The sequence below is a fragment of the Globicephala melas genome, chromosome 18, assembly GCF_963455315.2.
Source record: "Globicephala melas chromosome 18, mGloMel1.2, whole genome shotgun sequence".
Taxonomy (NCBI): Eukaryota; Metazoa; Chordata; class Mammalia; order Artiodactyla; family Delphinidae; genus Globicephala; species Globicephala melas.
In genome coordinates this window covers 73,103,539-73,125,898 of record NC_083331.1, presented here as the reverse complement: position 1 = coordinate 73,125,898, position 22,360 = coordinate 73,103,539, and positions in this window count along the sequence as shown.

The window sequence follows — 22,360 nt, the reverse complement described above, 5'->3', positions numbered from 1 at the left end:
ATGCAGTAAAGAACTAGGTGGATGATATAAAGAAAATAACATTATCAGCAAATACTTACATAATGATTATATGTGCCTGGAACTATTGTAAGCATTTTACATACATTATCCTCATTCTCACTGCAACCCTATGGAGTAGCTAGGTACCATTATTAAACACATTTACAAGGATAAAACAAAAGCAGGTAAATAACTTACCAAAGTGAAAAACCAAGATTACAATCTGATAAGGGGATAATATTCAAAATCTATAAATAACTCATACAACTCAATAGAGAAAAAAAAAACAAAACAAACAATCCAATTAAAAAATGGGCAGAGGATCTGAATAGACATTTTTCCAAAGAAGACACACAGATGGCCAAGAGGTATGTGAAAAAATGCTCAGCGTCACTAATCATCACAGAAATGGAAATCAAAACCAAATGAGATATCACTCCACACCTGTTAGAATGACTATTATAAAAAAGATAAGAAAAAACAAATGTTGGCCAGGATGTGGAGAAAAGGGAATCCTTGTACACTATTGGTGGGAATGTAAATTTGTGCAGCCACTGTGGTAAATAGTACGGAGGTTCCTCAAAAAACTAAAAATAAAACTATCATATGGTCCAGCAATTGTACTTCTGGGTATTTATCCAAAGAAAATGAAGACATTAACTCAAAAAGATATTTGTACCCCTATGTTCATAGCAGCATTATTTGCAATAGCCAAGATGTGGAAAACACCAAAGTGTCCTTCAGTGGATGAGTGGATAAAGAAATTGTGATAGATATCTCTATCTCTATCTCTATCTATATATATGTGTGTGTGCGTGTATATATATATATATATATATATATATGAATATTATACAGTCATAAAAAGAATAAAATCTTGCTATTTGTAACAACATGAATGGACCTCAAGGGTATCATGCTAAGTAAAATAAATAAAACATGAAAAGGCAAATACTGTATGATCTCTCTTATATGCCAAATCTGAAAAGCAAACAAACAAACTCATAGATACAGAGAATAGATTGGTGATTGCCAGAAGCCGGGTGTAGAAGGTAGGAGAAATTGGTAAATTGTTTTTTTTTTAATTTTAAATAAATTGAATTTAAAATACAGCATATGCATAATTAGTATTTCCAGAGACAAAAAAAGAAAAAAATAGTGGATAGGTCATTTATAGATATTATTTAAGAAAACTGTCCCCAAATAAAAATAACTAGACTGTATACATTGAAAGCGTGCTCTATGTATGAGAAAACAATTTAAGGAATGCTCAGATATGAGCTGTATCCCCATAAATTCATGAGCATTAAAAATCTTTAGAGTATACAGACAGAAAATTAAGTCACCTACAAAGAAGAAAACTAAGGATAGCTAAATAGTTTCCTACTACAATATTTGGTAATGAAAGTTACTAGAACTTTGCCTATAATGTCCTCAAGAAAATAGAGACTCAAGAATTTTCTACTAAGCCAAACTGTCTTTTAAATAGAAAGGCAGCAGAAAAGTATTTTTAGATGTAGACATGAATACATGAAATATATCTCCCATGAGCAACATATTTTCCACGAGCAGATACTAGAAGATAAATTCTAACTAACCAAGAAATATGTAAAGAAACTGGCAAAAGATGTGGGCCAAGCCTCTTCCTTTGAATATGGACTGGATGCCACATCACATACTTTTGTATAAATCTATCTTAAAGCTTTATCTACAACTTCCAGATTGTACTTACTTGGCAAGCTTTATTGTTTTCGTTCACCAGAATTGGTTGCCCTCTCCTTTGGGGAAGAAGGAAGAATTGTATGCCCATATTGCCATTAGATTTGTCCGTGTGACTTTCTTTGTCCGGTGTATTGTGAGTGGAAGTGAAATTTGTCAGTTCTAAGGGACAATACTTAGCAACCAGTGCTGACATTTTTCCTCCTGTTTTCTTTCACCTGGTGAAAGTACATTTTCCCTATGATGGTGCTTCAACAATCCAGGACACTGAGTGAAGACAACATGGAACAGAGTCCCTTGCAACCCAAGATGGACAGGTCATGTAAGCAAGGCACACTGTTGTGTGACTTTAAGTCAGGGAGATCTCAGGGCTGTTGGCTAGAAGTTGTTTTAGTCAGAATGTACATAACTAAACCTGACCAAAAAAATACGACATGTGAAGCAGAATGAACGCGGAATCCTAGATTATAGATCTCTGCTACAATCTTTTACTCTTTTCCAATTGTCTCACTTCATTCTTAACTTCTATTTTCTTTTTCTTTTTGTAATCATATTAATAGAATCTTCCCAAAGCATTAAATTTTGCTTTTGTAGAAATATATTTCTTTCTTTTCATACTTATATTTGATTAGTTTATATTACGCATAATTAAACTATATAATTATACTAACGGATACAATTTGCATTGGTAACAAACACAGCTAACTCGGTAGACAGATGATGGCGTGGAAGAGTGGAGACAAAACCTACAATCGGCAAGTTATCAATAGGTGGGTAGTGGATGCTGGAGTGGTTTGTAAAAGGAAAGGGTGTTGGTGGGCTAGTTAAGTGAAAGTTGGATAAGATAGTTTCTATGATAAATATTTACTCAATAAGATAATCTGTAGCCATATTATAAATATATTTTATGTACGTATACTACATATATGTGAGTAAACATGTACATATACCTACATTGGATTGCATTATGCATATGCGCATGCGTGCGTGTGCACACGTGAGAATCTCTAATCTGTTAATGGTTCTTATCTTTCACAGTGGCTTTAGGAACTCGAGGGGAAAGGAAAAATACAGTTGACCCTTGAACAATGCGGGTTTGAATTGTGCAGGTCCACTTACCTATGAATACTTTTCAGCAGTAAATACTACAGTACTATATGGTCCGTGGTTAATTGAATCCAAGCATGCAGTGGAACCTTGGATACAGAGGGCTGACTGTAAATTATCAATCCCCGTTTTGTTCAAGGATTAATTTATGTCTTTTTTTAAAAATTGATTTATTCCAAAATATTACTCTTATAAAGTAAAATTTTTTAAAAAGATATTTTTAACAACAGTCATAGAAAATGCCATTCAATATCAGACTGCATGGCACTGTCAGTCTTCTGGAATCTCAAGTAGTCATCAGAATGATGTATTTTTGCCGTTAAGCGTTGGACCAGTACTTCTTTTGTGTTGCTGAAAGAATGTGGAGTGTATTTTAGTCATAGGAGACGTTTAATGAATGTATGTTGATTGCTTTTTATTGAGAAACTTGTATCATTGATTGAAAAGGAGATCCTTCAAGAGAGTAGAAATTAGAGGGAAAGGATTTTCAGGACAACCTCTGGAGTCTTTTATTTTAAATAAAATGTTTTCTCGTTTGTTTTTTACTGCACGCCATGTCATTTATCAAACTTGTTTTCTCCTCATCTGGTGCCATGGAATGAGCCTTGGCGTGGAAATCCGAAGACCTAAAGCCCAAGACGGGTTTGTTCTTTCACCTCCAAGAACTGCAATTTTTCCCCAGAAAGTAGTTGAACTAGATTAAGCAGACGACATCCTTTAGTAAAAGAAATACGCACTGGAATTCAAATCAGCATTTATTCTCTGCCTGAGTCATGTCGGATTGTTTGAAGAAAAGTTTTTTTCTTCTATATTTATTTCGCTTAAAATTGTCATCAGAGGGCTTCCCTGGTGGCGCAGTGGTTGAGAGTCCGCCTGCCGATGCAGGGGACACGGGTTCGTGCCCCGGTCCGAGAAGATGCCACATGCCGCGGAGCGGCTGGGCCCGTGAGCCATGGCCGCTGAGCCTGAGCGTCCGGAGCCTGTGCTCCGCAACGGGAGAGGCCACAACAGGGAGAGGCCCGCGTACGCAAAAAAAAATGTCATCAGAGATAATTTTACATTTTGTTTTTTATCTGCTTTCTTTCCAGGTGCAGACTGACTTTGAGGCTTTGGTGCTGAGTTAGGTAGCTCTGTTCCTGTTCGTTTCCTAATCTCCTCGCCCTTCTTTCTTCGTCATCCCACACCCTGCCAGTTTCACTGCAAAGTTATTTTAAACTAACTAGTATTAGTAAAATTTTATTTTATTTTAATTATTTATAATTAGCTAGAGCTCATATTACTTTGGTTCTTACTATTTTATGATATTAATCAGAGGAATGAAAGGCTTTCAGGAAGCGGTTTCATTTAACCTGAAAACGGTTTGGAAATCACATGCTCTTATTCTTTTTTTTTTTTTTTCAGTACATGGGCCTAAGCCAATCAAGCAGCTACCCCCCCAACAAGTGACAGACAATAAGCAAACAACCTAAATATGGAGTGTTTGCAGAGCACACACTTAATAAAATTAAAACCTTTAGAGAAATACTGTTCTGTCTGCAGAGCAAAGTCCACGTGACAAGAGAAATTTGGGATCATCACCGAGGAATGAAAGTCCACCTTTTCGAGGGTTAGGACTATGCTAACTAAAGCTGCAGCTTAAAACTCGGGAGCTATTTGAAAGCAACCTCCTAGACGGGTGGGATAGGGAGGGTGAGAGGGAGACGCAAGAGGGAGGAGATACGGGGATGTATGTATACGTATAGCTGATTCACTTTGTTATACAGCAGAAACTAGCACACCATTGTAAAGCCATTATGCTCCAATAAAGATGTTAAAATAAATAAATTAATTAAGCAGCGTCTTACTGGCTGAATCAATGTTTACAGTATCCCTGCGTTTTTGTAAATGGTGTATTGGGCTTCTCGTCAGGGCCAAATGTCGACATGAACTTTTACTTGTTGGACAGGAGATCAGAGAGCATGCTCAGTATAAAAGTGTCCACTCTGGACTTCATTAGGGAACCAACGAGCTATGGCCAGTCCTGGGGTTTACACGGGGACCCAGGCTCAACGCACAGCTGTTTCCTTGTCTTTTTCAGGCCAGGAAAAACCAGCACTGCTCCAAATTGACCAGGTCCCCAGTCTCCCCACTCCTGGTGCTCAGGTTACCCTTTGATTTCAGCCGGTCCACAGCTGTCCAACATCCGGCTTCCCTCCCTCTACACAGGCCTTCTCCACAGCCCACCTCACTCAGGAGGGATTAGGACCAAGAGGGACAGCGTGGCTGGTCATCGATTTTAATCCCAGTTAAAGTAGCTTTGCTTCCTCCTGGTAAGGACCCAAAAACTCCAGATGTCAAGCAGATTAAATTTGGAAAAACATTTTACCTGATTTGGCAACTTGTTTTTCTGCCCTCATAGGAGATTGAGTCAAACTTTCACTCCTAGTGTTGTCCCAGGCATTTTTTTTTGCTTGCTTGTATGTGGCTATGATACACCGTGGGGACAGATTCTTATATTTTATTCCTAAGTCAGCGATCATCTCACTGCCCTGCTCTGGGCAACACACAAAGTATGCTATATAAGGAAGCACTTTAGTTTTACTGATTCTAAGTTTATTGCCTTTTTAATTTGATAGCATTCTTTGCTCAATGTATTATGCATAGTTTCATTTTTGGCAGTTTGAATGTCTACCAGGACACACGTCCAAAAATCCAGTCCTGGGGGTAATCGATAAACGAGAAGAGTCTTTTGCCAGAGTCATTATTCTCTGCATTTTATTCTTTCTCAGCAACATGCTCCTAAAAAAAAAAAAAAAAGAAAGAAAGAAAGAAAAGAAAAAAAGAGAGAGACAGGGTGAGTGAAAACCTTTAACTAATTCAAGCCCTGTGAGTGTTACTGTCAGTCTCTTTACTTCTCTGTTAAAAACTTTTATTTTTAATCAAACCTTTCACAAACTTTTTTCTCTTCTACATAGATCAATACCTTTCTACAAGAAGAGGGCTGGCTCTTTTTGATGGTTGCATTAAAAGTTTCAAAGGAACTTAGCATCATTTAGCTAGTGATGCTACAGCTCACTGGCTGAACAGAATGTATTTGTACCAAATCATGACTGTTCGGTTTCCTGAGGGTTTTCCAAAGGGTTTTCCAAACCCTTTTCCAAAGGGTTTTCCTAGAATTTCTCTTTCTCAGACCTTCTTTATCCACTTCCTCTCATATTGAAATCCAGTACAGACAGGGTTTCTCAAACCTTAGCTTGCCGGTGAATCCCCTGGGGATGATGTTCAGATTCAGACTGAACATCAGGGTAAGGTCCAGGGTAAGGCCTGAATGTCTGCATTCCTAACACACTCCCCGGAGAAGCCTAGCCTCCTGTTCCCTGCTCCACTTGAGAAGTGAGTTCTAACATGTGTGTTAGGAGCACCAAGTGTAGACTCAGGCCAATCCGGTTCTGCCACTCACCAGCAGGTCGAGGTTTCCTCCGTCTTGGTTTAGTCATGCTACCTATCTAAAAATTTTGCAGTTAGGATAGCATGAAATAATGTATGTAAAGCACCTAGCAGCAGTCTAGCCCATAGGAAACACTCAATAATGGACAGGTTTTTTGTTTTGTTTTGTTATCATCACTTTTATTTATTTATTAAAATGTTTATTGAAATGCAGTTGATTTACAATGTTGTGTTAGTTGTAGGCGTACAGCAAAGTGATTCAGTTATACATATATATATATTTATATATTCTTTTTTAGATTCTTTTCCATTGTAGGTTATTACAAGATATTGAGTATAATTCCCCGTGCTGTGCGGTAGATCCTTGTTGTTTATTTTATATACAGTAGTGTGTATCTGTTAATCCCAAACTCCGAATTTACCCCTCTCCCCTTTCACCTTTGGTAATCATAAATTTTTTTTCTATGTCTGTGAATCTATTTGTTTTGTAAATAAGTTCATTTGTACCATTTATTTAGATTCCACATATAAGCGATATCATATGATATTTGTCTTTGACTTACTTCACTCAGTATGATAATCTCTAGATCCATCCATGTTCCTGGAAATGGCATTATTTCATTTTTTTTCATTTTATATATATATATAAATATATATATAAATATTTATATTTATATATATATAAAATGGACAGTTTTAATTATTTCGATTATTTCATTATATATATATTTTATATTTTATATACATTTTATATTTCATTATATAAATATAAATATAAATATATAAAAATATATAGATATATAAATATATAAATATATAATATATTATATATTATATATAATATATATAATATATATAAATATATAAATATATAAATATAAATATATATATTTCATTTTATATATAAATATTTATATTTATATATATATAAAATGGACAGTTTTAATTATTTCGATTATCATTCTATCTCCCACTCACCTACTCCTGTATAGCCCAGACTATGTTTTTATCCATTTACTCAAAAAGAGCATTGAGGCAGGAAGAAGCACCCACGGCCTGTGTAGGAGGCGTTCCTATAACAGAGGAACCTGAGCAGTGTCTGCTTACTGGATAATTCTGGGGTGACTGTGGTCTAGGCAGGGGGCCTGGTGCATTTCCTCGTCTGAAGGGAGGTGGGGAGGCTGGTGGGGTCATTAGGAAAGGTGGCATGAAAAAATGATGTCCAGTCCTGATAACGGTGATAAGAGGGGCCTGTGTCCTGAGACACCTGTGCTCTGGATGGGGGTTTACGCACAGGTAGGTTCTGGATGTCACATCTGAGGCCACCCAGAGATAGATCAGTGGTGCTTCTCCCATCAACCACTTTATGGAAGGACCACCACTGACCCACAGATGCATCATGCAATAACCTACATGTGTCTGGCTCTCTGTTACTCATTACACATTTGCATACATTCTGTCTTGCTTCATCCTCACACCTCCCCTGTGACAGAAGAGCCGCCGTTTCGACTGTCATGAGAACAGTGAGATTTAGAGCAGCTCCCAAACCTCCAGTGAGTGGGGGGGAGTTGGCCACGCGTCTGCCTCGAAGCCCAGGGTAATCCCGTGCCCCTCAGAGGGAGCTTAGAGAACAGGAGACACCTCAGAAACACAATGCTCAACTTTCACAGCGGATTGGATTGCAGTGGAAACCTCTACTCTATGACCATGTCCGTGTGAAGCGAATTCATGTGCCCCAACCTCTTTCTATTTGCTTTTTCAAAACAGGAGGAAAAAAAATGCACGGATAAAAAGTGAATGGGTTGTCAGTGAACGTTATGGGCAAATGGTTGTGACAGGGAATGCTGACCATGGCCGCACATTAAAATCCCTGGATTGCCAAAATACTTGCAGAGTTATGTTTAAGTACTTTTTTTAATGTGAGGGAAAAGAGAAAGGATGGACAGCGAGGAAAAGTGCAGAGAGCAGAGGGACAGGCTAATCCATCATAACACACATTTCTCTTTCTTCTTCTGGCGCCTTCTTCTAGCACTTGCCAAATTTGTTTCTTATTATTGCCTTATAGAGAGAATATTCAAGTCGGGAAGTGGTTCAGAGATCACCTATGTCTATACGCGTGAGTGGATAGCGGAGGTGGATCTGACACAGGAATTCATGGGAACCACATCCCCAGTGCATCTAATCTCCCATCTCACAAGGATGCTCTCCTTCTGCCTCCTCTGCCTTCATTTTCAAGGGCAGGATTAAACCCCAAACCCAGCACTAACCAGCAATGCATCTACTTCATGCCTTCAGTGGAGGAATGTGTTAGCTATTGCTTTTACCTCTTGTCTGTTGCCCAAGATTTCTCCACCCCTATCTCTTAGTAATGAACACTGGCTGCAGGAAGGGACATGCCACTCTGCCTGGACCAGTTACAGGATAGCACCTTGTTCTTATCGGGCTGTGGATGAATTGCATGACACAAAGTAGCCAATTAGATTCTTTCCCTGAGATCGATATAAGCAAAACGGGAATGAAGAAGCTGCAAGAGGGAAGAACCTGGAGATTAAATCAGAGCAGCATTTGGGGGGTGCTGTCTGTGTCGTGGGTCCAGGACAGCCTGAGACCGCCTCTTCCTCTTGAATAGAGGGGCCATTGGTCACTTTAGTTATATGAGTTGCATCCCTGTCACTTACCACTAAGAGTCCTAACTGATATGCTACCTTATTGCCCAATGGCATTGAGACAGCCACCAAAGTACCTGAGTTTTCAAGAATCTTTATCCGGGGTTTCAAGGACATTTTATAGTCCAAGCTGCACTCACGGTCGCCACCTTCTCACCAAATAATATACCCACACTCGCTTACAGCATCTTTTATCGAGCACATAACCGTCATGTTTTCTTCTGTTAAATATATCTCCCTGCTGGACGAGGACCATCCAGAGGAGATGCACGCTCCAAGTCGTTCTCAGACATACATATTTAATGGGCAAGAATAAAGCCCAGGAGGTATAGCAAATTTGGATGGATAGAAGAGTGACAAGTTCTTAGAATATAGGGTGTTATTGAGAGGAACATCTTTTCCCAGGGAGACCCAGGTGGAGGTGCCCCGTGTAGAATGAAAACAGTAATACCCCTGGGAGTTCGGAAGAAGTTTGTTGAGGGAGGGAGTGGAGTCACAAAAACAAAAGGTCAGCAAATAAAAGAGCCCCTCCTCTCCGCCAAAAACAGATTGACTTTGCTTTCTTCTCTATTTGCCCAGGAGTCATTTCTGTTTACAGTTTAGGCCAGTAGATCCACTTACATCTTTTTTTTTTAATTAATTAATTAATTAATTTTGTTTGTGGTATGCGGGCCTCTCACTGTTGTGGCCTCTCCCGTCGCGGAGCACAGGTTCCGGACGCGCAGGTTCAGCGGCCATGGCTCACAGGCGCAGCTGCTCCGCGGCATGTGGGATCCTCCTGGACCGGGGCACGAACCCGTGTCCCCTGCATCGGCAGGCGGACTCTCAACCACTGCGCCACCAGGGAAGTCCCATTTATTTAATTTTTTAATTGAAGTATAGTCGATTTACAATGTTGTGTTCACTTCTGCTGTATAGCAAAGTGATTCCGATACATACTGTATATATATGTATATATTTATATTCTTTTCTATATTCTTTTCCATTATGGTTTATCTCAGGATATTGCATGTAGTTCCCTGTGCTCTACAGTAGGTCCTTGTTGTTTATCCATTCTCTTTATTTTGGGTCCCAAATGATCTGAATACCATTTCTCCTGATCTGAGAAGAGACAACACAGTTATCATCATGTTCTAAGACCCGTCATATGCTGGATGTTGAGAACTCTATATTCGTATTTCCCTCGGAAGATTTGTCTGTAGTTGACACACCACTTTTGCAAAACTGACCCCAAACGTCATGAACCGTATTATTCCTGTATAGCCTTTTCTTATATGCAGTGTCTTGAAAGCTTGAGCTCATCTTTTTAACACTAAAAAAAAAAATCCACCGTATTTTACTATGCAAAATATAGCTTTATTATGCAAAATAGGTTTTGTTTTACTGTGGTGAGTTCGGATGGTTCCATGTAAGGTTTACGCCTGTGCTGTTTTGAAGGAGGAGAATGCACTTTTGCTAACATGTGTAATTCACTCCTGCCATGAGGTAGGAACATTACTGACTTTAGTGCTATAAAATAGGCATTATGTAAGAGTTGAAATGTTCTAAATTCTTCAATTTAGTTTAAAATATTAATTTGGCTGTCACTAAAAATATGTCTTTTTGTTGGGTTATTTTATATCTTTATGAGGTTAATTAAAATTGCATAATGGATTTACCCACGTGAAATTTCTGTTTTTCAAGATTGAAGCTTTAGGGAAAAAGAAAGACATATGGTCACTCAGAGCTAATTTAGTGAAACAGAGGAGAGTTTCTATTTCCCTAATCCAAGTGAAAAGATCAGCCATTCACTTAGTAGCCCCACAGACACACATATAGACTAGCTGGAACACACACACACACACACACACACACACACACACACACACACACGGACTTGCACATCTTAGCCAAGGACATGGAGTTATCTAATTCTTTTTTTATTTTCATTAGTCACTTGTTCCTTTTCCATTCATCATATTTATTTGCTCTCTTTCCCTCCTAAATATATACACTTATATATATTATTTATATATATTTTTTCTACTAAGACAGTCGCTAAGGAATGTGCACACACAGGAGCCATTAAATGGGTGTATTGTTCCCGGGGTCGTTTGTGCTAGGCGAAGGATTTGTGGGTAGCTCAAAAGTCCTCTTCAACTTGGCATTAATTCTCCAACTTAACTGACATTTGAGTGAAAGTGCTTTCATATGCAGCAAAAGGAAAAAAAATCCCTTTGGTTCACCCCTTCCTTCGTATGCAGAAGACAAATGTTTTCCAGAATATTCCTGGGCATTCCGGAAGCAGGCTTGTGAGGAGGCCAAGGCAGGCTTAGAGAGCCTGTGGTGGGAGTGTGATGGGAGGCGGAGTGAGGACAGGGCCTTGGAGAGGACTCTGGGGGAGCTGGAGGGTGAGGGATTGGGGACTGATGGGGGGTCTGTGAGGCAAACCGAGCAAAGCTCTTCCGGATGACCAACAATTGGAGGCGAGAGGAAAGCAGTCTGGAAGCACTGCCGCGGCCTGTGCATTGGCTCTCTTTTAATATTCTTCAAGAAACTCAAGGAATGATTCGATTTTTAAAATTACTTTTGGTTGGCGGACTCTTCCTTTGAAATTGACTCTCTGTGACAATAGCTCTGGCGTACATTTGGATATGCTGCTTTTATGTGCATTTCGGGGTTTTATTCTTGCGATTTTGATTCTTCTCATGGAAAACAAATGGGAGATCATTTTACAGCTTTTAAAAAGACGGTATTTTAAAGTTTATTCAATATACTTGCGTCGCCTTTCCTACTGCTCCAGTTTTGAAAAAAGAAAGATTCGCCCTTCTTTCAGCTGGGAAGCTCTGCAGGGACTCTGTTCCTCAGAACACAGCACCCTGGGATTTCCTGTACCTGGAACGTGCCAGCCTTGAGAAGAGCCCGCTGCACGCAAGGTGCTGCAGGAAAAGGTGGCTTTACAGAGGAGACGTGTGCCGGCATGGACACGGGCCCCGGGAAGCTGCCCGGAGCGCCGGCAGCAGGTCAGTGCCTCTGCTTCCACATCAGCCCACCTCGCTCCTCCCCTCTTCCTCGCTGAGACCTGCGCCTGACTTCCCTCATGCTCACCATCGAGGCCTCCTCTGCAGTCCTTCCTCCCCGCTCGCTCACAGCTTCTAGAACCTTCCCACCTCACTGTTTGAACTCTGACAGCGTAATGTCTGTTCCCAACACTCTCCTGAACGGGCTTGGAGGGTCCCAGATGCTAGCCTTAGCTCTCACTGCCTTTTAACTCTGTATGTTCAACACTTGTGAACAGCATCTTTCCCCCGAACCTCACTTTCTCCTTCACTATTTCCTCTTCTCCTCCCCCCACTGTGTGTGCGTGCACACACACGCGCAGACACACACACACACACACACACACACACACACCGGCCCTTTCTCTCATGTGGGCCCATGGGTGTGAGGACTACATTTATACTTCTGGTTTCAAAGTAATTAACACCTTGAATCACTCGTTCACATAGTCATTCATTCAAGTGCCCCATTGGAAAACTTCTCCGTGTCAGGCATTGGGGTAGACACTGGAGACGGTGCAGAGAAGAAGAATCTATCATCTTTGTAAATAAGCAATTAGAGTTGCATCATAACAGTCAAATTAGGAACTTCCTCTCTATGTCCACTACCAACACTGCATCTTTTAATTTACCCACATTTCCTTCCTTGTTACCATTTTAAGAGCTAATGGTCTTTACTAGATATTCTGTTAGTTCTCGTGTCAATTTCAAGCTGTTTTATACAGGAATTTGTATTTTTATTTAAACTTCAACTTACTGCCATGAAATTATTATTCAGCGATATTCTTCTTACATTTAATACGTGTGGGATCTGTCTTGACGTATCATTCTGCATTCTGGATACGGCTACTGATTTTCTTTTGCTTAGTCTTGCCAGGGTACAGCCAAATTATTAGGTATTTCAATGAACACACAAGAAAATTAGGCACACATATTATTACTATTAAAAAAGAGAGCGATAATGGTCTTTATTTCTCAATACACTTCTTGCAAGATTTCAGCCACGATTGATTTGAAGGGGACATTGCCATAACCGTGATTAACTGCAGCAGGGAATATTTAATCCCGTTTTTAAGTTTAATTTACATTCTTGTGGGGTTTTTTTCTCAATCACAAGGAAGAATCCACTTATTCACTTATTTTATAATTTTTTAAATAATATGAATCATAAGCTTAGACTCCTGGACTCTCAAGTTAGCTATCAGGTACATAAGCAAATGACTCAGAATCATGACTGCATGTGGCCAGTGGTTTATTAATTTTATCAGTAAATATCCTGTCATTACATCCATCCACTACACTTTGCTTTCTTCTATCAAAATTCTTACTCTCAGCCTCACGTGAGTCAGTTTATGATTATAAAATTAGTAAATGGTTAATCATATCCTGTTGGCTTAAAATTCTTTGTCCAGTAGAGGAATTCAGAAACTTAATGTGGTTGAGCCTCTCATCCATATTGTTCAAATTGTCAGTTGGGCAGCCAGTTTTTAAAAGATTTCTGATTTGCGACAATGTGCTCTTTAAAACAAAACACTTCTGTACTCTTCCTCAAGTATATAAATGCAGGAAATTAGAGAAAATCTGATCCCGGATGTTAAAGGTGTGTCATTCAGACCATTGTATCTGGGTTGGTCAATAAAAACGGATAGAATATGATGATCGTGGTAATTTCTTTCAAGCACAAAAAGAAAGGCGTTTACTTTCCTCCTGAAGTTATACGGACGCACGATTGATACCATCTGAGACTAAATTAAAATTTAATAGAATATTACAACTGTTCTACTCCTACAAAAGTCCCTTTTTTAAAAATTATAAATTACTGTATACATTAAGGAAAATGTTTAGTTATAGACATCCCAATATGCAAATTTTGACTTTGTAACACTTTTATAACAAGAAATAATCACATGGAAATTTATTTTTGAATTCTGTCGATATTGGTGAACCATCTTCAAGCAAAATACAATTTTTTATCTTCAGTCCAAAAACATAGAACATTTTTATAAATAGTAAGAAGCATTCCCACACAGTGTGAAACATCATACAGCAAGTTTTCCCACTAGATCCATAGAATAAGTTCTCTTTAGAGAAAAGAAACGATGATTTGTCATTGGGGCACCTGCATTGATAATAGATTGTTGTAAAGCTATAAACTTGTTTTTTGTTTTCTGGCTGTGTTGGGTCTTCATTGCTGCGTGCGGGCTTTCTCTAGTTGCAGCGAGCAGGGGCTACTCTTTGTTGCGGTGCACGGGCTTCTCATCGCGGTAGCTTCTCTTGTTGCAGAGCATGGGCTCTTGGTGCGCGGGCTCAGTAGTTGTGACACACGGGCTTAGTTGGTCCGTGGCATGTGGGATCTTTCCGGACCAGGGATTGAACCCGTGTCCCCTGCAGTGGCAAGTGGATTCTTACCCACTGCGCCACCAGGGAAGTCCCACTAAAGCTGTAAACTTTACAGGTTATTTTGGATCCAAAGTTTCCCAAGGTTCTATTTTTTATTTATTTATTTTTTAAAATCAAAAATGACATCAGAATTTCAAAGGAAATATAGAGCACCTGTTCATGCCCACCTAGCCATGACTTGAAGTCTGCCCAAGTTCAGTGCTGCCTAAGTTGAAGGTTTAGGATTAGAAAGTCCATTTGGTGCTTAGAAGTTGTAGCCAATCTCTCCAATTCTAGTTTTACCTTCATATTTGTTTGTTTTCCTTCAACGTATTCCTCACCTTCTCAGAGTGTGGAGGAGAGGGCTTTCTTTTTTTCTTTTCTAATGGGGACCTCCTCTGAAAACTCAACAATATTGGCTTTTATTTATTTTTTAGGTGATGATTTCCCATTAAAGTTCACTTGAAGAAATCGTTCAGCCTCTTACAAAAATGTTTAAAAGCCTTATCATGCTGATATCCAAGAAGTAAAAGAAGCATAACATCTCAGGATTTAAGGGACCACAGACACTGCAGAACCCCAATAATGGCAGTGCCTTTAAAACAGATGAGGAAACTGAGGCCAGATGTGTTAGTGAACTTGACCGAGTTAATGAAAAGCAGAAGAGCTGAGGTGACAACTAGTTCAGTCCTTACTTCCTTCTCCTGTTTCCTCCACACCTCATTCCTTCGTTATGTTCTGTACCATTCATCATAGCGTTGTCCCTCTTTTACTACTTACTCCTTTATTTTCTGAGACTATGGATATGAGGAAACAGCCAGCAGTATTTTTCCCTTTCTCCAAGATACTATCAGTAATCTTATCGGTGTTCATCCAATCAACAATCATAGAATGAACATTTTCTACGTCCAGGGCATTTTGGAAGATCCCGGGAGTACAGAGTCATGACTATATTTATTGCTTTTTGGAAACATATGTATATAGACTGAAAAATCATTCAAGGTATGCTGGGAGAATTCCTTCTTACTGTATTTGGTGTTTCTTTCTCTGTGAAGAAGCCTCAGCTCAAGAACGCGGGGAATGGAGTGTTGCTTTGTGTGGAGAACCGGGGCCAGTGGAGATGGGGGGAGGACAACTGGATTTTCTCTTTCAACATCGACAAGTTTTGAGATGCTCAGAACACTCTTATTCACACTGATTACATCCTACTTCTCTGTTAAGGATGAAAGCATGTGTCCGGGAATGGTACTGCTACTCCTGAGTCGATGAGTTAATAAGATCTATAAACCTCAGTTCATAAAGCATCTGGTCTCTGTGTGAAAATTATTCCCTAAGCTTCTCATTATTTCTGTCTCTGTCTGCTTGCTTCTCAGGTAGATAAGAGGTGAGTAGGAGAAAAATGATGGTAGAAAAAGGTGCTAATGGTAGGAACTTTTGGGGTCTTCATGGAGGGTTAAATTGGGCAATACTTCCTGAGGAGAGATGGGGAACCCTTGCTGCTGATGCATCATGAATGTTCATTTGATGGTTGTTGGGTGGACAATCACCAGTAAGACTATTGACAGTATCTTGGAGAAGGGGGATAATACCACTGGCTGTTTCCTCATATCCAGAAAAGAAAAGATAGACGTAAGTAATAAAACAGTGACAATGCTATGAAGAATGGCACAGAATATTACTGAGGAATGACAGTGAGGGGCAAATAGTAGAATGAAATAAAGACTAAACTAGCTGTCAACTCAGCTGTTCCAGCTCTGGTTAGCACAGTCTTTGTGCCCAGCTGAGCATCTTCTCTGTACTGAGGCCCTTTCCTGAAAACACCTCTGATACCTGGAGAAGCCCAAGCTCAGCCCTTGGGTACCACACTTAGCTTCTTGAGGGGAAGCTGAGGGAGGTTTCTCCTAGGAAGTAGCCTTGGACCAGGATCTTGAAGAATAAGAAGGATGAGTGTTAAGCACCTTTTGACCAACTTGTGTGTATTTGGTGACTCTATTCATTTTTATTGGACTACAAAGTGGTGGTGGTGGGAACCGGATGATAGCAGTTTGAGGAGAAAGAAAAGATGGAGACAGAGATGGAAAACTTCTCCCTGGAGAAGTCCCATCCTGTATGCACTCAGGGTGCATCACCTATGGGACTCTGGAGCCTTGAATGGTTACAGGGCTGTGTGCTGAGGTGTCCCTCTCACCAGACAGGGGAATGCACGCTTCCTATCCTTCAGTGCATGCCCAAGGCTTTAGCAGGAGACCCAGCACATAGTAGGTGCTCACTAAATGGGCCCTTAATGATAAAATGAGAACCCTTGCTCTTATTTTTGGCAGACCAAGTTAGGTAAATTCCCCCACATAGGCAAACTCCCATAACTTTGAACTTCCTGCCTATGAAGGCCTTCACCCCTTCTTCCCATCTTTTACTTACTTTCGCGTTCCGGGTTTCTGCATCATACGAAAACCTTCAATTTGATATACTTAGTTGTGTTCGAATATGACCTTGTACAGTGTTACCCTTGAGGCATTTTCGATCTTATTACTACCGGGTAATTTCAGACTAAATTCTGTTAGAGGGATTTTCAGCATCCGTCAACGGGCCATGAAGGTTTGAAGGTGAAGAGTTTGAGGCTGGTTCATTGGAGCAGGTTGCTTGGGTTCAGAAATCACCTTGTAGGTGCAGCAGCTGCCCCGGACAGGTCTGGCCTTCTCAGTGACTGTAACCGAAGACCTCGTTGCCCTTACTGCTCCCCTGATCTGGTCCTTATCTCCTCACTTCTGTGTTGGCTTCCCGACGTGGCTTTGCTTTCAAAAGACGCTGCCCCCCTCCCCTTTCTCCCTCTACCTGCTGTTGACTCTGACTAACTCTGTCTTCACTTTCTCATACACTTGTTTTTGCCTCCCCATCTTTTATTTTAAAATAATAATAACAAGCTGCCTGTTTGGGAGACCAAAAAGTGAGTTTTATTGGCTAAGCTTAGCCTGATTTTTTTTTTAATCTATCTCAAGTTTGTACAGATTTTATCAAACTCCCCCAAACAAGCCATGTTTACATTATTTAAAATGTTCATAAAACTTCTGATCCTGGTTAGGGTTTTTCCTCCCCAAGATACATTCAATTTCACCCTAGTTTTTTCCTCTACTTTGTCCTGTTTGATGTTATCTGCAGGAATCCCATGGGGGCTTGGGGCTGCCAGAGTTGGTTCACTGCCAAGGGTAAACTGCATGCTTCCTGCTAAATAAGTGAAAATGTGGCCTTTGAGTTGAAATGAAAAACAGGAGAACATCCCTCCCTCCCGGCTTCACCTTCATGTAATTCCCCACAAACACGACTCATGCCCATCTGAGCATTTCCACTTCAAGGCAGAGGCAAAGGATCTGGACACTTTCATGCTGAGTCAGCTGGACGTCCCTGTGATAAACGAAGCTCTTACCTAGAAAATGTAACAATAAGCTACCATATGCAAGGAAAGCCTGAAATGTGTTTCTGATATGATTTTGTTGGAGCTGTAAGCTTATTTTCTAATTTGCGGTGGTACAGAAAGAGATTGTTGAATGCAGAAATGACACAGAAAGTGAGGATTACAAGGAATAGAAACTGCAGCTGGAGCTTAAAAGACTCGGGATTCCTCTGCCCTGGGCTCTGAGTTTGCACGCTGCACAGGGGCAGTGGGCTGGGTCTTCACCAGGGCAGCGTGCTGTTCAGGTGGTCCGATTGGGGTATTTCATTGAGGGTGGGATGGGGAGTAAGTAGGCTGTGAAGTGTGCTTTTCTACACTGGGTGTTTATTTCAATTGGGATCATGTCATCTGAAGTGCCCACCTGCACACCAACATGCTGAGACCTAATTTTTCATTTGGCTGCCGTGGGAGAAACAGAACATGAGCGTCAATAAACTTTACTAAACGGCTATCTAGGAATCATCCACATATCTGAAAATATAGATAAGACCTTTTAAAATTAATTAATGAATGTATTCATTTATATTTTATTTTTACTGAGGTATAGTCGATTTACAATATTTTATTAGTTTCAGGTGTACAGCATAGTGATTTAGTGTATTTGTGGGTTATACTCCATTATAAGTTACAAGATAACGGCGATAATCCCCTGCGCTGTACCGTATATCCTTGTTGCTTAATTGTTTTATACATAGTAGTGTGTATCTCTTAATCCCACACCCCTTATCTCCTTCTCCTACCTTCCTTCTCCCCTTTGGTAACCACAAGTTTGTTTTCTGCATCTGTGAGTCTGTTTCTGTTTCACATATACATTCATTTGTATGATTTTTTAGATTCCATATGTAAGTGATAGTATACAGTATTTGTCTTTCTCTGTCTGACTTTTTTCATAAGCATAGTATTCTCTAGGTCCATCCACATTGCTGTAAATGGCATTATTTCATTCTTTTTTAGGGCTGAGTAGTATTCCATTATATATATATATAATTTTTATCCATTCATCTGTCAGTGGACACTTGGGTTGTTTCCATGTCTTGGCTTTTGTAAATACTGCTACTGTGAACATTGGGAAACAGAGGCTGGGCCTGCCAGTGTGGACCAAGAGGACAATGCACTTGAAAGTCATATTTGGGCTTCCCTGGTGGCGCAGTGGTTGAGAGTCCACCTGCCGATGCAGGGGACACGGGTTCATGCCCCAGTCCAGGAAGATCCCAAATGCCGCGGTGTAGCTGGGCCTGTGAGCCATGGCCACTGAGCCTGCACGTCCGGAGCCTGTGCTCCGCAACGGGAGAGGCCACAGCAGTGAGAGGCCTGCATACCGCAAAAAAAAAAAAAAAAAAAAAAAGGAAGTCATATTTACTTTCCTCTATTGGAGCCTTGTAGAGGTTGTTAAGAAGTAACTTAACTGTATTTTCAGTGACAAATGTGGTTTCCTTAGGAGTGTTGCTTAATGTCCCTTGATTCTCATTATTCATTTACCTTCAGAGTAGCCCTCTGAAGAATTAGGCATTTATATACACATTTGTCTGTATAATTTTTTTTCTAATAACATGAGCTTCAATTCAAATAAGCACCAACTTTCTAAAACCACACTTCACAACCTACTCCAGAGTTCTCTCAGTCGAATAATTATAGCAGAGGAATCTAAACTTCACAGCTTCCACCATAATCACAAAACATGCTGCCTGGTTTTCAGTGCAATTTGGGAAACACAGAGATCCAAGGTCATTAAAATCTGGGAGTCTTTTAAACCTTAATCACATTTTTTATTCCACATAGTACTTGCTTTCTGTGTCATGTCCATGGCTCCAAGTGTGAAGGTCCACTCTTCACACTTTTAGTGAGTTCTAGGCCAGCAGGGGCATCTCGAATCAGGACACCAGGGGCCAGAGGCCTGTAGTGATGGTTCAACAGCAGCATCAAGTGGAAGCAATCCCATGCACAATGTAGTGGACTGGCCTGACTTTCCAGCTCTCTCTCTTTGTCTTGTGTTTGGAAGTAATATTGACCACCTCTGAACTTAGTAACTCTCTGGAGTACTTGGGTTTGAAGGGAAATACCAAGAAGGAGCTATTGTACAATGGCCAAGACATGGAAGCAACCTAAATGTCCACTGACAGATGGATGGATAAAGAAGACGTGATAGGTATACCATGGAATATTACTCAGCCATACAAAAGCATGAAATAATGCCATTTATAGCAACATGGATGGATCTAGAGATTATCACACTAAGTAAGCTAAACAGAGAAAGACAAATATCATATGATATCACTTATATGTGGATTCTAACAAATGATACAAATGAACTTATTTACAAAACAGAAACAGACTCACTGACATAGAAAACAAGCTTATGGTTACCAAAGGGGTTGGTGGGGGTCGGGGGGAGATAAATTAGGACTTGGGGATTAACATATACACACTACTATATACAAACTAAACAAGGACTTACTGTATAGCACAGGGAACAATACTCAATATCTTGTAATAACTTATAGTGGAAAATAATCTGAAAAGGAATATACATCTGTAACTGAATCACTTTGCTGTCCACTTGAAACTAATACAACATTGTAAATTAACCATACTTCAATAAAAGTAAATGAATAAATAAATTGAAAAAAAAAGAAGGAGCTATTATACTTCTTGTTAATGAGGCGTTGAGATAGTAAGTAATTAATTGAGGGGGGAAGCTCTAACCATATATGCTTATCAAGCTGCTGAAGAGGGTCATGCTTGCTACAAAGGAGGGTACAGCCTGAGCCTCACAGGGAGATTTTTGACAGTAGTCGAGGAAGCTGAAGTTCAACTGAAGTTCAAGAATGGTTATGTCATTAGCTTAGTTTTACATGACCAGGTGGCAACTGAGCAAAGAGTAAGAACAGAATCACAATTCCTCCTCTGATTCCCGGTCTAGGGCAGTTTTTATTCCCAATGAAGCCTTTATTGTGGTCCAGATATTGATCTCATTCATCAGGATATGAGGGATTTGAATAGGTAGGGGCATGTGTGTGTGTGTGCACGCACGTGCTCATAGATATGAAATCAATCAAAAATTTATTTTTTAAAAATATATAAAGTCCAGAAGAGTAGGGATGAATATGGCATGTTTACTGGGCTCTAGCGGGCTCAGTCCTAACTCTTCATTAACTTTAGATAAGTAATATACATTCTTAGGTCTTAATTTATAATTAAACAACTAGCGCTCTTATGGTATACCTCTGTGTCCCTCCCTGCTAAATTACAGAATCCTTAAATTGCTGTAATTTTTTAGAACTCCACCCCCGCCTTATTACTGGGGAAGGAACTTAACTGAATTTGTTGAACTGATAGCTGGAGGACTTTGAAATTCAGAGACTTTTGTTGTGAGCAGAGTCATGATAAAATGAAAGCATTCTAAACTAGAAGATTAATCTGATAAGAATATGCTTTGATAAATGGGTACCTCTGAATCATCGCATATTGCATAAAGCAAAAACTATTTTAGGAGCTGAACTTTATAGTCAGTTATAAGGATTAGAAATATGGTGCTTCAAAAATTTATGTGGGTTTCAACTTCTACAAAAACCCAGAATTTGGGCTGGTGAGATTAACTACAAGGAAAGTCCTTCTTACCTAACAGGCTGAACTAAGACCAGGAGGAAATGTATGGTGAGAAGTATGTACTTGGGACTGAATGGGAGAAACAGTGAAATGGTATTCAAGAGAAAATCAGAAATTTCGATTAGTCGAAGGGACCAGTGAATGACCTTGAAGAACTGTGTTCAGCAAAGAGGGAAATTATGTTAATAGAATTTCAAAGGTGTAGGGCACCCAGTGGAGTTGGCCAGAGTATCGTAAAGTATGTGGGTTTCAAGGTAGAGTCCAATAGCAGTCTCGTGGAAGATGGGGTTGAATTTGATTTCAGGTCCTTGTTTCGTGTGGATTCTACAAGACAGCCTAGCATCTCAGTCTCAAGAACCTGTAGCTTTAAAAATGAAGTATGTGCTCTTATGACGCTGACCCCGTTCCTCCACACACACACAAAGCATGCAAGTAGTATTTCTAAAGATCGTTAACAATTTATCTTCACCTTGGTTGTAAGGTGGTTACAGCACCTGGGAAACAAGATGGAATAAACAAGAGACTAACTTCTAGAATAAAAATTACTACTGTATTTATTCTCTATAATCCTCTATCTCTATGTCTCTTCCTTTTGAAAATAGAATCAGGACAGCTCACCGTCTTCCTTGTATCCACTTTAAATGGTGGTCAGCTTCTGTGAGTCCTTGTAACATAGGACTGATGAAGGAAGAATGGTCTCGAAGGTTTTCCCGATTGATGAGTCACAAACTCCCAAGAGTTTCCCTTTATCAAAGATAGTAATACTATCAGTCTCAAAGTCTGCTTTGTAAAAAAGTGAATGAAAGAATAATTTGGAGTTTTTTTTTTTCATTTAAAGTGGGTTATTTGAGAACCGCTGTTGCCCGGGTGGTGTACGGTGGCAACCTGATGAGTATCACCGTGAATGGAGCACACAGCTGAATGCTGCTGATACGTACTAGTATAATCTTTACTCTGCATATTTTATTGTT